General features: G+C 44.8%; 1 protein-coding gene across 1 annotated transcript in view; it reads left to right on the forward strand.

Moving 5' to 3' along the window:
• The first annotated feature begins 12,469 nt into the window (after positions 1-12,469).
• KBTBD11 (kelch repeat and BTB domain containing 11) overlaps positions 12,470-16,017 on the forward strand; it is a 48,210-nt gene continuing 44,662 nt past the window's right edge. The window contains exon 1 of the mRNA XM_056565700.1: positions 12,470-12,606. The gene's annotated coding sequence lies outside the window, so the exon portion shown is untranslated. The remainder of the gene's footprint in view (positions 12,607-16,017) is intronic.

Consider the following 16,017-nt stretch of genomic DNA (forward strand, 5'->3'; position numbering starts at 1 on the left):
GTACTCCACTCCTAAACATCTTATCCCCTATCTAACACATATCTATAACGTGTCAAAAATTTGTTAAATGACAGTAACTCTTTAAGTCTCCTAGTGGAACTAATAGTTTTAGAAAAAGTTGAATAAAGAATTTTTGAAAAACAACATAGCAAAAAGTATGACATTATCCTTTCATAATACTAGTATTCAACATTTTCCATTCGGTTTAAAGAACTATTTTAGCAATGTAGCTTGTCACGTAATCTTGTTTATCGTGCAAATCACCCATTTCAGAGTGTTTTTCTGACTAATATACTCACAGGTCCATAGGATATGTGTAGATTAAGGACTGCAGACATCCACTGGACATTACCAGGATGTTTTCTTTGTATTATTGAACTATTGTACACTGAATTTTACACCAGATGTACTCTTAACAAGGGGCTTTCATATTGTAGTTTGGAGATGAAAGGCCGGGTGAAATCAATATTAAATCTAAATGAACAATGAATTATTCCTGCCAGTTGCTGCAGGGATTTCTGATGAGATGCTTAAATAAGAACATGTGAGGTTATTGCTTTTAGTAGAATCAGATTTTACGGCAGAAGTAGGAAAATAACGTAAAAGAGGATGTGGCTGATAGATTTAGGTGAGCTATTTATCTGAAGGAATTGATAGCATGTGCTTACATTGTTCTGGGCATGCATCACAGGAAGGGGCCCCCTGTATCTCATGGAGTACACAGGTCTATATTATGGTTATTACAGGAGTAGACTGATCAAAGTACAAAGCAATTAGATGAGTCGTAGAAAGATGAAAGCACTGCTTGGTAGGCTTATGGCGTTTATAGCAAAGGCAGTTTGATATTATTTGTATAGTGCAGTATGTTTAGGGTTAAATTAAAAATACTTTTACACACACACACACACAAATATATATATATATATATATATATATATAACAGAAGACAGCAAGGTGGCTGTGGAGGGAGGCAGGGGTCCTAGTGAGAAACACACAGCCCAAGCAGTGAGTAGCCCCAAATGTGGACGAGACACACAGCAAGACATTGCAAACGCTGTGTGTGAACAGTGAGTAGAAAGTTGCAGGATATATAAGTTTAACTGGCTGGGAAAAGCCCACCATTTGATAGTCAGGGCACGCTGGATTGTGTAGTTAGTGACTAGACTGTCTAGGCTTTTGTTTGTTCCTGTGTTATGTTCTTATTTATCCTGCAACCTGTCTAATAAAGCTGGCGAGAGGCCGGACTTGCATAAAGTACTGTTGTTTGCCTGCTGATTGAAGTGGAAATGTGTCCTGTGGCAGTGTCAAGGACAATCCCAGAGCTATCCCCAGGGAGAAATCCTTACAATATATATATATATATATATATATATATATATATATATATATATATATACAGGGTGGGCCATTTATATAGATAAACCTTAATAAAATAGAAATGGTTTGTGATATTAACTTCCTGTTTGTGGCATATGTGGGGGGAAACTTTTCAAGATGGGTGGTGACCATGGTGGCCATTTTGAAGTTGGCCATTTTGAATCCAACTTTAGTTTTTTCAATAGGAAGAGGGTCATGTGACACATCAAGCTTATTGGGAATTTCACAAGAAAAACAATGATGTGCTTGGTTTTAACGTAACTTTATTCTTTCACGAGTTATTTACAAGTTTCTGACCACTTATAAAATGTGTTCAATGTGCTGCCCATTGTGTTGGATTGTCAATGCAACCCTCTTCTCCCACTCTTCACACACTGATAGCAACACCACAGGAGAAATGCTAGCACAGGCTTCCAGTATCCGTAGTTTCAGGTGCTACAGAATGGGCAAAACAAAAATTGGAACAGGACCCTCAGTTTACGCAGAAGATTTTGTTCAGTGATGAGGCAAACTTTTATGTGAATGGTGAAGTTAACAAACAAAACCACCGCTATTGGTCTGACACTAACCCACATTGGATAGATCCCTCCTAGACTGTTGGAACACAAAAATTGATGGTATGGTGTGGTAGATGGGGTACCAAGATAGTGGGGCCATTCTTCATCAATGGAAACCTCAAGGCCACTATATATGCGAAATTGCTACATGATGATGTGTTTCCCTCTTTATGCACTGAAGTTGGCACGTTCCCTGAGTTTTTCCAGCAGGATGGTGCACCACCACATTATGGGTATCAGGTCCGAGCATTCCTAGATGAACATTTTCCTGGAAAGTGGATTGGTCGTCATGGGCCAGTTGAATGGCCCCCAAGGTCTCCCGATTTGACCCCCTTAGACTTTTATCTTTGGGCTCATCTGAAGGCAATTGTCTATGCTGTGAAGATGCGAGATGTGCAGCACTTGAAACTACAGATACTGGAAGTCTGTGCTAGCATTTCTCCTGCGGTGTTGCTATTAGTGTGTGAAGAGTGGTAGAAGAGGGTTGCATTGACAATCCAACACAATGGGCAGCACATTGAACACATTTTATAAGTGATCAGAAACTTGTAAGTAACCCCTGAAAGAATAAAGTTACGTTAAAACCAAGCACATCATTGTTTTTCTTGTGAAATTCCCAATACGTTTGATGTGTCACATGACCCTCTTCCTATTGAAAAAACAAAAGTTGGATTCAAAATGGCCGCCATGGTCACCACCCATCTTGAAAAGTTTCCCCCCTCACATATACTAATGTGCCACAAACAGGAAGTTAATATCACCAACCATTCCCATTTTATTAAGGTGTATCCATATAAATGGCCCACCCTGTGTATATATATATATATATATATATATATATATATATATATATATATACATATATATACACACTCACACAATAACACATATGGGTTTAGTATATAATGTAAACATTTCTAAATATTGACATGTTTCATGAAGGGTGAGACAACTACTTAGAGCCCTAATATATTGCTCCATGGAGCTGCTCTCTTCCCAGAAGAGTTTCAGAATAAATGTCAATTCAGTTGCAATTTTATACCTTTATTATTATGTGAATATGTAAGGGGGATGAACATTATGATTCTTTTTCTTCCCCTACCTGCAGTTAACTGAGACTGCATCTTTAACCATGGTGACCTATGAAGAGTCTCCCTTACATCTTCCTCCCTGGCACATTTTCTCTGTCTGGGTACTACTTGGGTCTTATGGGAAACCAAATCTGAATACAATGCTGAACTTGCATAGGGACTATTATGCTGCTCCAGCAAACAACGCAACCACTGGCTCCCAGGTACAACAATCTCTCTCAAACTCGCCAACCTCTATGGCTCTATCTTCTTCTTCAGGGCAAAGGCAATCAACAGCTCCCACGTCTGAGCACAAGAGGGCCAGTGGCGTCTCCAAAACATGTGAATCCACATTTACAAAAATACAAAGGATAGAGACAAATAGGAAGCTTCCAATCACGCTGCCAGCTTGATGAAGAAGATCAACTTCAATATGGTAAGTAGTATTTTATTATTATTATATTATTATTTTATCAATAATATAATAATAATATTATAATGTAATAAAATACTACTTACCATATTGAAGTCGATCTCCTTTATCAAGCTCGCAACGTGATTGGAAGCTTCCTATTTGTCTCTATCCTTTGTCCATTGTATGTCCCTCGTGGTGTTGGAAGCCGCAGCAGCCGGATTCAATTATTACTACTGAAGCGATTGTAAGTGTTGTGCCTGGAGTCTGCACAACCTGAAAAGGTGAGCACGTTTCCTGACACTTATGAAAGCTCTGTTTGGTCTCATAAATCCTACACAAGGCCGCTCTCCCGGTTTATTTTGTTCTACATTTACAAAAAGGAAATCCAGCTCTTCAGGTGAAGTAAAACGGGAGCTGTATTAGCACCTCTTAAGCAACATACAGGGAACAGACAGCATACACCAATGTGTTTTTGAGTCTCACAGACCCTTAAACTTGGCACTTCAGTGACCTCTTTGAGAACTTCTTGCCTGCTGGCCCCAACACCAGCTATTTCACAATCTCCTACAATAGCAACACTGGGCTGACACTTCCTCAGGCTCCAGTCACTTCACAGCCTCCACAGCCCACTGGCACGCTTCTTGGTGGCTGACTGGGCCCAAACCTATGCCTCCACTGTCAGCAGGTCTAACCACTACATGCGCTGTACTGCTTACACACACGCTGAAGACAACAAACTTCAACATACTTCACATACATAAGTTGCAGTGCAATACCTCTGGTGCAGCTATGTCTACCACCAAGTAGGTGCACATCACCAGATCAATGGCACATGCTGAGTTTCTCACCCCTCTCATGTAGGATGGCATTCATGTATGCCATTCCTGTGTTGTTATCAACTAACACAGAAAATTAAGACATCACTGAAGACAACTATTGTAGTAATGTAGAGGACCGAACAACCTCATGGTTAAGGTCTACAACCACAAGATTCTTTCCGTGTGGAAATTGTAGCTTCTGCAGGATTATGCCCAAAAGGAAAGAATTCATTAAAGGGGTACTCCGGTGCTTAGACATCTTATCCCCTATACAAAGCAGCTGGGGACCCCCGGGATCTTGCACGCGGCACCCCGTTTGTAATCAGTCCCCGGTGCGTGTTCGCACCGGGACTGATTACCGGCGACTACAGGGCGGGCGGCGTGTGACGTCACGCCCCCGTGTGATGTCACGCTCCGCCCCTCAATGCAAGCCTACGGGAGGGGGCGTGACAGCTATACGTAGGCTTGCATCCTTTGGATAGGGGATATGTCTAAGCACCGGAGTACCCCTTTAACCCCGTAGATGGTAGGAAGTATGAGATCAGGGACTATATGAATTGTCAAACCACTGGGGTAATTTATATTGCCCAATGTAGCTGCCCCAAAATCTACTTGGGCAAAACAATACAACAACTACGTAGAAGGCTCTCAAAGCACTTAAATATGATAAATACAGGAGGTAATATTCCATTGGTGAGGCATATTCTTGACCAGCACAGAGGGGATGTTTCATGTCTAAGGTTTTGGGGGTTTGGGAAGACTGAATCTGCAATAGGCAAGCAGCTTTGTGTAAAGAGATCAACTGTGGGAGCAATTATTAGAAAATGGAAGACATACAAGACCACTGATAATCTCCCTTGATCTAGGGCTCCACGCAAGATCTCACCCTTTGGTGTCAAAATGATCACAGGAACGGTGAGCAAAAATCACAGAACCACCTAGTGAATGACGTGCAGAGAGCTGGGATCAAAGTAACAAAGGCTACCATCAGTAACACACTACGCCGCCAGGGACTCAAATCATGCAGTGCCAGATGTGTCCCCCTGCTTAAGCCAGTACATGTCCAGGCCCATCTGAGGTTTGCTTGAGAGCATTTGGATGATCCAGAAGAGGATTGGGAGAATGTCATATGGTCAGATGAGACCAAAGTAGAACTTTTTGGTAAAAACTTAACTCGTCATGTTTGGAGGAGAAAAAATGCTGAGTTACATCCAAAGAACACCATACCTACTGTGAAGCATGGGGGTGGAAATATCATGCTTTGGGGCTGTTTTTCTGCTAAGGAACCAGGACGACTGATCTGTGTAAAGGAAAGATGAATGGGGCCATGTTTTTTGAGATTTTGAGTGAAAACCTCCTTCCATCAGCAAGGGCATTGAAGATGAAACATGGCTGGGTCTTTCAGCATGACAATGATTCCAAACACACTGCCTGGGCAACAAAGGAGTGGCTTCTTAAAAAGCATTTCAAGGTTCTGGAGTGGTCTAGCCAGTCTCCAGATCTCAACCCCATAGAAAACCTTTGGAGGGAGTTTAAAGTCTGTGTTGCCCAGCGACAGCCCCAAAACATCACTGCTCTAGAGGAGATCTAGAGAAGAGCTGCATGGATGAATGGGCCAAAATACCAAATACCAAAATACCTTGTGAAGACTTACAGAAAACATTTTACCTCTGTCATTGCCAACAAAGGGTGTAGTGCCTGCCCTAAGGGCTCTGGCTGATCAGTTATCCTTGACTGGGACAGCTAGGGCGGTACCTCCCCCCCCCTCCCCTTTTCCCAAGGTTAGTATATACAAGGATACGTTCTTTCGTGATGTTAGCCCTTTGGGTGCGCATTTGTCTGAGGAGGATAAGGGTAAGATTTGTGAGAACGCTTTCGTAGATATATGGTTCCTAGTTTCCACGGATCAGCATACTGTGGATAAGGAGTGCAGGGCCTTGGGTGTGCGGTCTTTTGACCGTAAACCCAAGGTTGCAAAAACTATTTCGAATTGGTTGCAAGCATTTAGTGTGCTGGCGTGTGTGATGGGCCTGAAGCATCCTGAACGTTGTTCGGAGATATTTATCTAACAGGATATGTTCTACTCGTCTTACAAGTCCCACGCGAGTTCTGCGTGTTGGCGGTACGATGAGGAGTTCAGGAGGCGTCCGGCCCTGTAACCGGATATGGGGTGGGGTGTAAAGGTGACCGATGTGTGGCTTAGGTTGATATTATCCCCTAAACAGGCACCCTTTCTTCCCGGGACCGCTGCGGCAGGACAGGGGTCCAGGCCTGGCTCAGTGACCGTGCGTCGCCCGCGAGCATGCTGGCTATTCAATGAAGGTCATTGCCGTTTTTTCAGGCGGTGCAAATACAAGCATGAGTGCTCCTCCTGCGGGGGAACCCATGCTGCAGTCAAGTGTCTAAATTGCCGTCTCTAAATTGCCCGGTAATCCCTCTGCCCCAGGTGACCACAAGGAACCGGTGAGTGTGGCCGCGATGGGGCCGTGGCTCAACCTTTATCCTAATATGGAGGAGCCCGATCAATTGCGTTTTGGGTTTTCTTTTGGTTTTTTCATCTCATTTCTGTTTGACAGTTCCCCCCCGTTTTGCTCCTAATCTCAAGTCAGCCAGGGATCATCCGGTTGTTTTGTGGGAAAAATTGGTGGATGAGGTTTCTAAGGGCAGTATGGAAGGTCCTTTCCCGTCCCCTCCTTTTCAGAATCTCAGGGTTTCCCCCTTGGGTTTGGTGTCTAAGAAGGAGGCGGGAAAATTTCGGTTGATCCACCATTTGTCACATCCTGTGGGTTCGTCAGTCAACGACGGTATTCCGGAAGAGGATTTTTTTGTGCAATACATGTCGTTTGACAGGGCGGTGGAGTTGGTGTGGAAAGCGCGCAGAGGGGCGTTGCTGGCCATGTCGGATGTGGAGGCGGCTTTCCACCTTCTCCCGATGCACCCTGAGTGTTATCATCTGTTGGGTTTTTATTTAGATGGTGATTATTTTTATGATGCCTGCCTCCCGATGGGTTGCTCCATATCGTGCCACTATTTTGAAATATTTGGTTCTTTCCATGAATGGGTGGTGTGGCATGAGAACAGTTCTTCGGCAGTCACGCATTATTTAGATGACTTTCTTTTTGTTGGTCCTGGAGATTCTGGTTTGTGTTGTTTTTTGCTTGACACCTTTCGTTTTTTCATGGACCGTTTTGGGGTCCCTTTGTCCGAGGACAAGATGGTGGGCCCTTGTTACTTGGAATTGAGATCGACTCGCTGGCCATGGTCTTCCGCCTTTCGGGCAACAAAGTGGCAAAACTGTGTTCCTTGCTGCAAGGTGTCTCTGGTTCAGTTCCAGTCCCTGTTTTTTTGGAAATGTACAACAGATGGACTTGTTTTCAGTCCCCTTTTGTGACGAATGGGGAACTCGCCCTGTTCACGGATGTGGCCGGTTCTGTTGGTTTCGGATGGTGTTTGGTTCCCGGTGGTGCGCGTTGAGGTGTAGCTTGAATCTTGAAGCTTTTTCCCATAGTGGTGTCTGTGGGACTTTGGGGGAGCGAATTGAGTGACTGAAGGGTGTGTTTGGGTCAAACAATGTAAGTGTTGTTAATGCAATTAATTCCCTTTCTTCCAGCTCCCTTCCTGTGATCAACCTGTTGCGTCGCCTTGTGCTGCGCTGTTTGGAGTTTAATGTTTATATCAGGGCTCAACACATCCCTGGTGTTGAGAATTGGGTTGCTGATGCTTTGTCTCATTTCCTTTGGCAGGGATTTTGCCAGCTGTGGGGAATGCCTAATGTGTTTGGTCCACTCCTCGGTGGTTCCTGCGACTTGGTCATCACACGGAGTGGTTGGAGTTGGTGGGAGGTCGTGATGTCTCTGGTGTTGTGTCTGATAGGCTGGAGGTGACGCTGAATTATTTGCTGGCACTGCGCACTAAACGAGTGTCGGGTGCTGTTGCTGCACGGAATATGGCAGGGGTGGCTTTTTATTTTCAGCTTTTGGGTTGGTCGGATGTTACTAAATCTTTTGTTATCCGCCAGGCCCTGAAGGATTGGGCTTGGGAATGGGTTAGCCTTGATGTACGGCGCCTGATTTTGTATCCATTGTTGAGTCGTTTGGTGGCTGCTACGGGCACGGTCTGTTCCTCTCCTTTTGAGGCGGCTTTGTTTTCCGCAGCTTTTGCGCTGGCTTTTTTTGGAGCGTTGAGAATTGGGGAACTTCTTCCTCCTTCCCGTCTCCGTTCTGGAGGGCTCAGGGAGTCGGACGTATTTTTGGGTGATAGTTTTGTGTGATTGCATATCCGTCGATTTAATCAGGCAGGGCAGGGCATGTGGCTGGTGCTGTATGCGGTGTCCAGGGACGTGTGTCCTTTCTGCTCGTCATCCTCTTTTTTTGGCTGTGCGGCCATGGGGCCCCTTTTTTCTTTTGCACGAGGGTGCCTCCCCATTTACCCAGTTTCAGTTTTTGGTGTTTTTTCGGCGTTGCCTTACTTTGGTGGGTTTGGATTTTCGTGAGTTTGGCACTCACTCTTTTCGCATTGGGGCAGCTACGGAGGTGGCCAGGGCTGGGCTGCCGGAGTCAAAGGTGCAGCGCGTGGGGCGCTGGAGATCTGCGTTCTATGCCCGATATATCCGCCCTGATTTGATGGTCGACATGTGACTTTTTTTTACAGGTGGCTCTCGGCTTGTGGTATGGGTGCTCGGACACTCTCTTATGTGTTTGAGTCAGAGAGCAGAGGTGTGTCCTGGCGGCAGGAACCTTGGATTTCAAGGTGTGGAGATCTGCTGGCATGGCATCAGGGGGTTGAGGTGGCCCCAGGTTCTGGCTGAGGTGGTGAGCATTGGTCGGTTGTCCTGGGGTCCAGTGTTGCTTTACCTGTCGGGGGTAAGGATCTCTGTCCAACCCCTCTGGCGGAGCTCCTGACAATGATAAGAGCGGATTGCGTCAGGTTCCCCAGTTTCTTCTCGGAGCTCCTCCTGATGTGGTCTGAGATCCTTCCTCGGCGATGGGGCGCAGGATCCGGGGGCTGTAGAAAGGGCACACCGGACGGTGAACGCATGCATGTCTTGTTCCATGTGGCTTCGTTCCGGCATGGTGGTGGGGCACATTCAGTTAGAGGGGGACAATCGTTCCTTGCTCGGGTCGGATTGTGTTCATCTGACTGATGTCGGGCTTGATATCTTCTTGGCGGGATTGCAGGATGGCATTGAGCACGACTTGTATCTCCTGGGTGGGGGTCGGAGCCCAGTGTAGGGCTAACTGGTCTCCTTCGTGGCGGGAAGAAGAAGGTAAAAAGCCGGGTCAACCCGGGGTAGACCTGCACACAGGACAGTGTGGCAGCACCTCTCGGGTGTGCAAGAAGCCAACGGTGCCTATGTTTATAAAGTTAAATTATTGTTGAGAGCTATTTTTATAAATAAAACTGTGGCCAATCCTCAACCACACAAAAGTTAAACTGTTGTTTGTTTCAGTTATTTATTTAATTATTTATTGTAGTAGGGGGAGGGGTAGTTATAGTTAATAGGAGGTATGTGGGTCTCAACAGTCTGGTGGGGCAAGATGTGACTAACCAGCTTGCCCCCGGACTGGAGAGCAGTTTAAGGGTTAAACACTGCAGGATAGTGGTTTATACCCCCCTCCTCCACCTGTAATCTGCCCAGCAACGGCAGTGGTATGTCCCAAGGGTTGGGGGGAAGGAGTGCGCCTATCAGGGTGCTTACTGTTTCCGGGGGTTTGGTGGGCTTCTCTCTTGGCTATTTATAGTGTGGCTCTCTCTGCCCTGCCCCTCAATCTGCCCTTGGACCCGGAGTTTTGCCCTCCCTCCATTTTTATTGTTTGTTTTTGTATGTTTTTGATGTAAGTCACAGCTTGGGGTGAAGAAGGTGAAAGCGGGGTCAACCCGGGGCAGACCTGCACACAGGACAGTGTGGCATCACCTCTCGGGTTGGCAAGAAGCCAACGGTGCCTATGTTTATAAAGCTAAATTATTGTTGAGAGTTATTTTTATAAATAAAGCTGTGGCCAATCCTCACCCACATAAAAAGTTAAACTGTTGTTTGTTTCAGTTACTTATTTATTTATTGTAGTAGGGAGGAGGGGTAGTTATAGTTAATAGGAGGTATGAGGGTCTCAACAGACTTGTAAATTACTTCTATTAATTTTTTTTTATCCTTCCAGTACTTATTAGCTGCTTAATACTACAGAGGAAATTATTTGCTTTTTGGAACACAGTGCTCTCTGCTGACATCACGAGCACAGTGCTCTCTGCTGACATCTCTGTCCACTTTAGGAACTGTCCAGAGCAGCATATGTTTGCTATGGGGATTTTCTCCTACTCAGGACAGATCTTAAAATGGACAGAGATGTCAGCAGAGAGCACTGTGCTCGTGATGTCAGCAGAGAGCTCTGTGTTCCAAAAAGAAAATAATTTACTCTGTAGTTGTCAGCAGCTAATAAGTACTGGAAGGATTAAGATTCTTTTAATAGAAGTAATTTACAAGTCTGTTTAACTTTCTGGCACCAGTTGATTAAGAAAAAAAAGTTATCCACCGGAGTACCCCTTTAAAATCAAGGGGGAAAGTCAAATCTGCAGCATTTCTGCAGAGAATCCACAACAAAATCTGCAATGATTTTCCTCCAACAGATGCGTTAACTTGTTCACTCTTAATCAAAGACTATTTCAAACTGGTGTGTATTAGCACACCAAGTTTGGCGTATATCCAGTCTTATTCTCTAAGGCTACAGGTCACACTGTGGAATTTCTGGGCAGATCGAGCCAGCGGCACTAGGACCGCAAGGACTGCATTGCTGTCCCCATAGATGGCAATGCATTTCTGAGCAGATCTCCCAAAAGATCCACCCAGAAATGCATTGCAGTCTATGGGGGCAGCAATGCAGTCTGCTCGGTCCTGGCACCACTAGCTCAATCTCCAGCTAAAATTCTGCCCAGAAATTCTGCAGTGTGAACCCAGCCTAAGGGTACATTAACACAAGCGGATTTGCAGCATATTTTACGCTGCATATCCGCCTCTGAATGACCCTCTTTATTCTGCCTTTACATGGGCCTGCTCGGAGCGGCAATACGCTGCTATGAGCATACACAGTGCGATGTGCGAGTCGCCGCGCGCATGCCCAGTATACTCGCACTTCGCGGCAGCTCTCGGCCTAGCTCATTGAGCAGGGGGAGCGGCCGTGATGTGTGCGAGTAAACCGCACATGCACAGCGACTCGCACATTGCTTCAGTGTGTCTGCATGTATTGCCGCTATGAGCAGGCACATGTGAAGGCAGAATACAGAGGGTCCTTCAGCGGTGGATCCACAGCGAAATACGCTGCTAAACTCCACTCGTGTGAATGTACCCTAAGGGTCTATTTACACGGCAGAATTTCCGCTTGCAGAATTCCGCCTCAGATTAAAGCCCATAGACTTCTATGGGATTCCGCACTCCCATTCACACTTCTGAATTTCCGCTTGCGGAATTCCGCAAGCAGAAATTCAGGTGTGAATGGGAATGTGGAATCCCATAGAAGTCTATGGGCTTTAAAGGGGTTTTTCATATCAACTGGCTCCAGAAAGTTAAACAGATTTGTAAATTACTTCTATTAAAAAAAAATCTTAATCCTACCAGTACTTATCAGCTGCTGAAGTTGAGTTGTTCTTTTCTGTCTGACAACAGTGCTCCCCGCTGACACACAGAAGTCTATGAGCTTTAATTTAAGGCGGAAATTCTGCCATGTAAATAGACCGTAACACCAGAAGCTATGTCCTCTTCCTAAACTTCCAGGTGTTTCCCATGCCTGTACTTCCCTAGATGATATCACTGGTATGGATGCATGCAGCAGTAGGAGCAGTGCACAAAGCTGCCATCTCCCCACCTCCTATGACTATAAAGCTCTCCATGCGTGAGATGGGGAGGACAGTGCCATGCTGCTACTAGATAGGAATGAAAGCCTGGCACCTACATGATCCTGGCATCACAAAATATCACAGTGACACAACCCAGATACATGCAGCTAGATAGGGGGGCAGGGATCTGCATGCCATCATGCCATGCCCAGCACTGTGCCCCCATCCTGTGTATAATCCTCCTGACTGGGATAGGCACTGGGTCTCCTTGCATTGTGAAGACAAAGACTAGGAGGGGATCTCATGGTCTGTCATTACTGTAATCTCACTGGAGGGAGGGGGGATATTCACTGCTCCATGCAGCAGGGAGGAGGTGGAGAATTAGAGGAATGGGGATCCACAAGGCTGATCTCATCTAGGAGCTCCACATCCACATCTGATGCCATCCTGATGCACCACAGGAATATGTTCTGTCCACTCCAAGGTGCCAGCAGGGCATTGTGCCTGAAGAGGAGGGGGCACACTAACCTGAGGGGAACACAAAGGTGAGAATGAGCAGAGTCATCCATGTCATCCATGTGTACAGTGCAGTACAGTGTCATCCACCTACTGCAGCCATTTGTTGCTGTCTCATACTCTCTGCAGTAGCTATGATCTGCACACACATGATGGGGCAGGATGCCCAGTGCCACTCTACATAGGATCATGGGCAGAATTGTATATGTATGATGGAGGGGGCTATGTATATATTAAAGATAGGGCATACTGGGCTCTGTGATACTACTATATGCTGTGTGTATATAATACTGTATACAGAGTGCGCACTGTGCAACTGTTTCATGGGTGAAGTTGTATACTGTGTTTATATCTACTGTGCAGTATACAGTGGCATTGTGTAACTGCAAATATAATTGAGGTGTACGCTGTACTGTGTGCTAAAATATATGGTACTGCTGTGTTTATATAAAGGACATATGATATATTACTGTGTACACCCTTGTTTCCCAACCAGGGTGCCTCCAGCTGTTGCAAAACTACAACTCCCAGCATGCCCGGACAGCCTTCGGCTGTCCGGGCATGCTGGGAGTTGTAGTTTTGCAACAGCTGGTGGCACCCTGGTCAGGAAACACTGGGACACGGTATTCGCTACATGTGCCAAATACATGCATAGTGTATATGTCAGAATGTATACATACTGTATATACAGAACTATATTGTGTATATTCTGCTTGTCTCCCCAGCTCAGCCTCTATGGATTTCCCTGTTGGGCAGGCATCATTGCATGTGCTCCTGTTATACACAGGATGATTTGTTCTCCAGCATAAGCCAGTCACTTAGAGCTAGATCTACAAACCTGAGGCATGCCAGCATGTTCCCAACACTGGCGCACTCTGCCACTTCTGTACAAAGGCGATTGCACAATCTGACAGGCCTCACGTAATTGTAACCCAGTGCGATAGCTCGATGACACATGTACTCAATATACAGGTATTATATAATGTGTGTATACTGCTATGTTTATATTCAGGCAGGATAAACAACTTACAGCTGCTGTAACATTGTAACTGTCTTGTTTATAATTGTTATATAACATATTGTTAGGCTAGGTCCGCGTCCGACCCGTTAAGAGTCTGATCTTCTCTCTTTTTTTTTTTTGCCGATCGTACACTGAAACGGGTCGGATGCCAACGGCTACTACCGTGTCCCGACAGACCTCATTTACTAGCATGGGGTTCGTCGGTGATTCGGTAATTTTACAGGAATTTAGCCGAGAAAAAAAATTGTGCTTTCACTCTTCAAAACTACCGTCATTTTGGCCGGATTGCTGACGGAACTCCGAGTAGCGGAGTCCGACAGCAATGTGATGGAGGCCTAAGGCTGCTTTCACACTATAGAACTCTCTGTTTTAAAGGGGTACTCCCGTGGAAAAAATTATTTTTTTTTAAATCAACTGGTGCCAGAAAGTTAAACAGATTTGTAAATTACTTCTATTAATCTATCTTTCCAGTACTTTTTAGGGGCTGTATACTACAGAGGAAATGGTTTTCTCTTTGGAACACAGAGCTCTCTGCTGACATCATGACCACAGTGCTCTCTGCTAACATTTCTGTCCATTTTAGGAAGCATATGTTTGTTATGGGGATTTACTCCTACTCTGGACAGTTCCTAAAATGGACAGAGATGTCAGCAGAGAGCACTGTGGTCATGATGTCAGCAGAGAGCTCTGTGTTCAAAAAAGAAAACCATTTCCTCTCTAGTATTCAGCAGCTAATAAGTACTGGAAGGATTAAGATTTTTTAATAGAAGTCATTTACAAATCTGTTTACCTTTCTGGCACCAGTTGATTTAAAAAAAAAAGTTTTCCACCGGGGTACCCCTTTAAAGATCCATTATAATGACCAGGAAAAAAACAAACATTAAAAACGGCTGTTAAACAGCCGTTACAAAATCCCAATATACTCTATGGGTTTTTAACATTATCCGTTTTAACCCGTCATAGTCCGTTATTAATAACGTACATTATTTTGTTATGGCAGAAAGTAACGGGAGAAATACTGCATGCACTATTTCTCCCGATACCTCTCCTGTCACAAAATAATGTCCGTTATTAATAAAGGACTATGACGGGTTAAAACGGGTAATGTTAAAATCACATTGAGTATAATGGGATTTTGCAACGGACGTTTTTAATGGTTTTGTAAACGGGTCATTATAACGGATCTTTAAAACTGAGAATTCTATAGTGTGAAAGCAGCCTTAGAATAAACATTTTGCCCTATTGCTTTAATATAGCAAACTGATCACATATACATTGGGTGATCTTTGCTCAAATCCAAACCTCGCAATGGTCACCCTGTGTATATGAGTACAGCCATCATAGCTGACAAGAGTAAGGCCCCTTTCACACTGCCGTTGTGCCCCATTGGAAAACATCCGTTAGGCCCTTTTTTTTGTGCCTTTAACGTCTGTTATCCGGACGGGGCACACCGGGCAGGTCCCAACAAAACCCATTTACTCTCATGGGGTGCGCTGGGCGCCGTTGTTTTTTAACGGGAGTAACGTGAGAAAAAGACATTACATGATGTATTTTTTCTCCCGCTATTTTCCCCCGTTTCCCTAACTAGTGTTGCACTTCTGTGTCACAACGGCAGTGTGAAAGAAGCCTAGTTTACTAGTCACAAAACTGATTTTACCTGAACAACACTTGTAAGGCAGGGTTCACACTGCTGAATTTCCAACCCGAATTCTGCTCCTGAATTTCGCTCGGTAATTCAGCCGCCTGAGGGTAAAATGTGAGTGAATTGGTTTTCCGTTAACCCATTCACTCTGCAGCATTTTCTGGGCAAAATTTCAATCCGGATCTAAAAATTCCATAAGAACATTTAACTTGCTCAATGTTCTGGTGGAATCCGCTTCACAGACATTGCCGTCTATTCGGACGGCAATGTCCGTACGGTCCTAGCGCTGACTGAGCTGGCCTCACATGTAAACTCCGGTCAGAATTTTTCCGGCCGCGGATTCTGTAGTGTGAACCTGGCCTTACTCTTTCCTAAGCAACTTATTAGAATACACATTGGGGGAGATTTATCAAAACCTGTACAGAGGGAAAGTTGCTGAGTTGCCCATAGCAACCAATCAGATCGCTTCTTTCATTTCTCAGAGGCCTTTTCAAAAATGAAAGAAGCAATCTGATTGGTTGCTATGGGCAACTCAGCCACTTTTTCTCTGGACAGGTTTTGATAAATCTACCACAACATGATAACATTAACTTGCTCTCCAATGTTCCGCAGGATTTTTGCTACCTTATTGTTAGCTTTTTCATTGCAATGTGCTGTCCTTATACCTATGAGGGTATGTTACTTACCTTTCTTAACTGAAGGAGGTGACCAGCTGTAAAATAGCTCCTATGTGATGCGACCAAGTGATTATGTTTGTTTTGTTGTTCTTTGTATGTC

Source organism: Hyla sarda, chromosome 3 (genome assembly GCF_029499605.1).
Source record: "Hyla sarda isolate aHylSar1 chromosome 3, aHylSar1.hap1, whole genome shotgun sequence".
NCBI classification, from domain to species: domain Eukaryota; kingdom Metazoa; phylum Chordata; class Amphibia; order Anura; family Hylidae; genus Hyla; species Hyla sarda.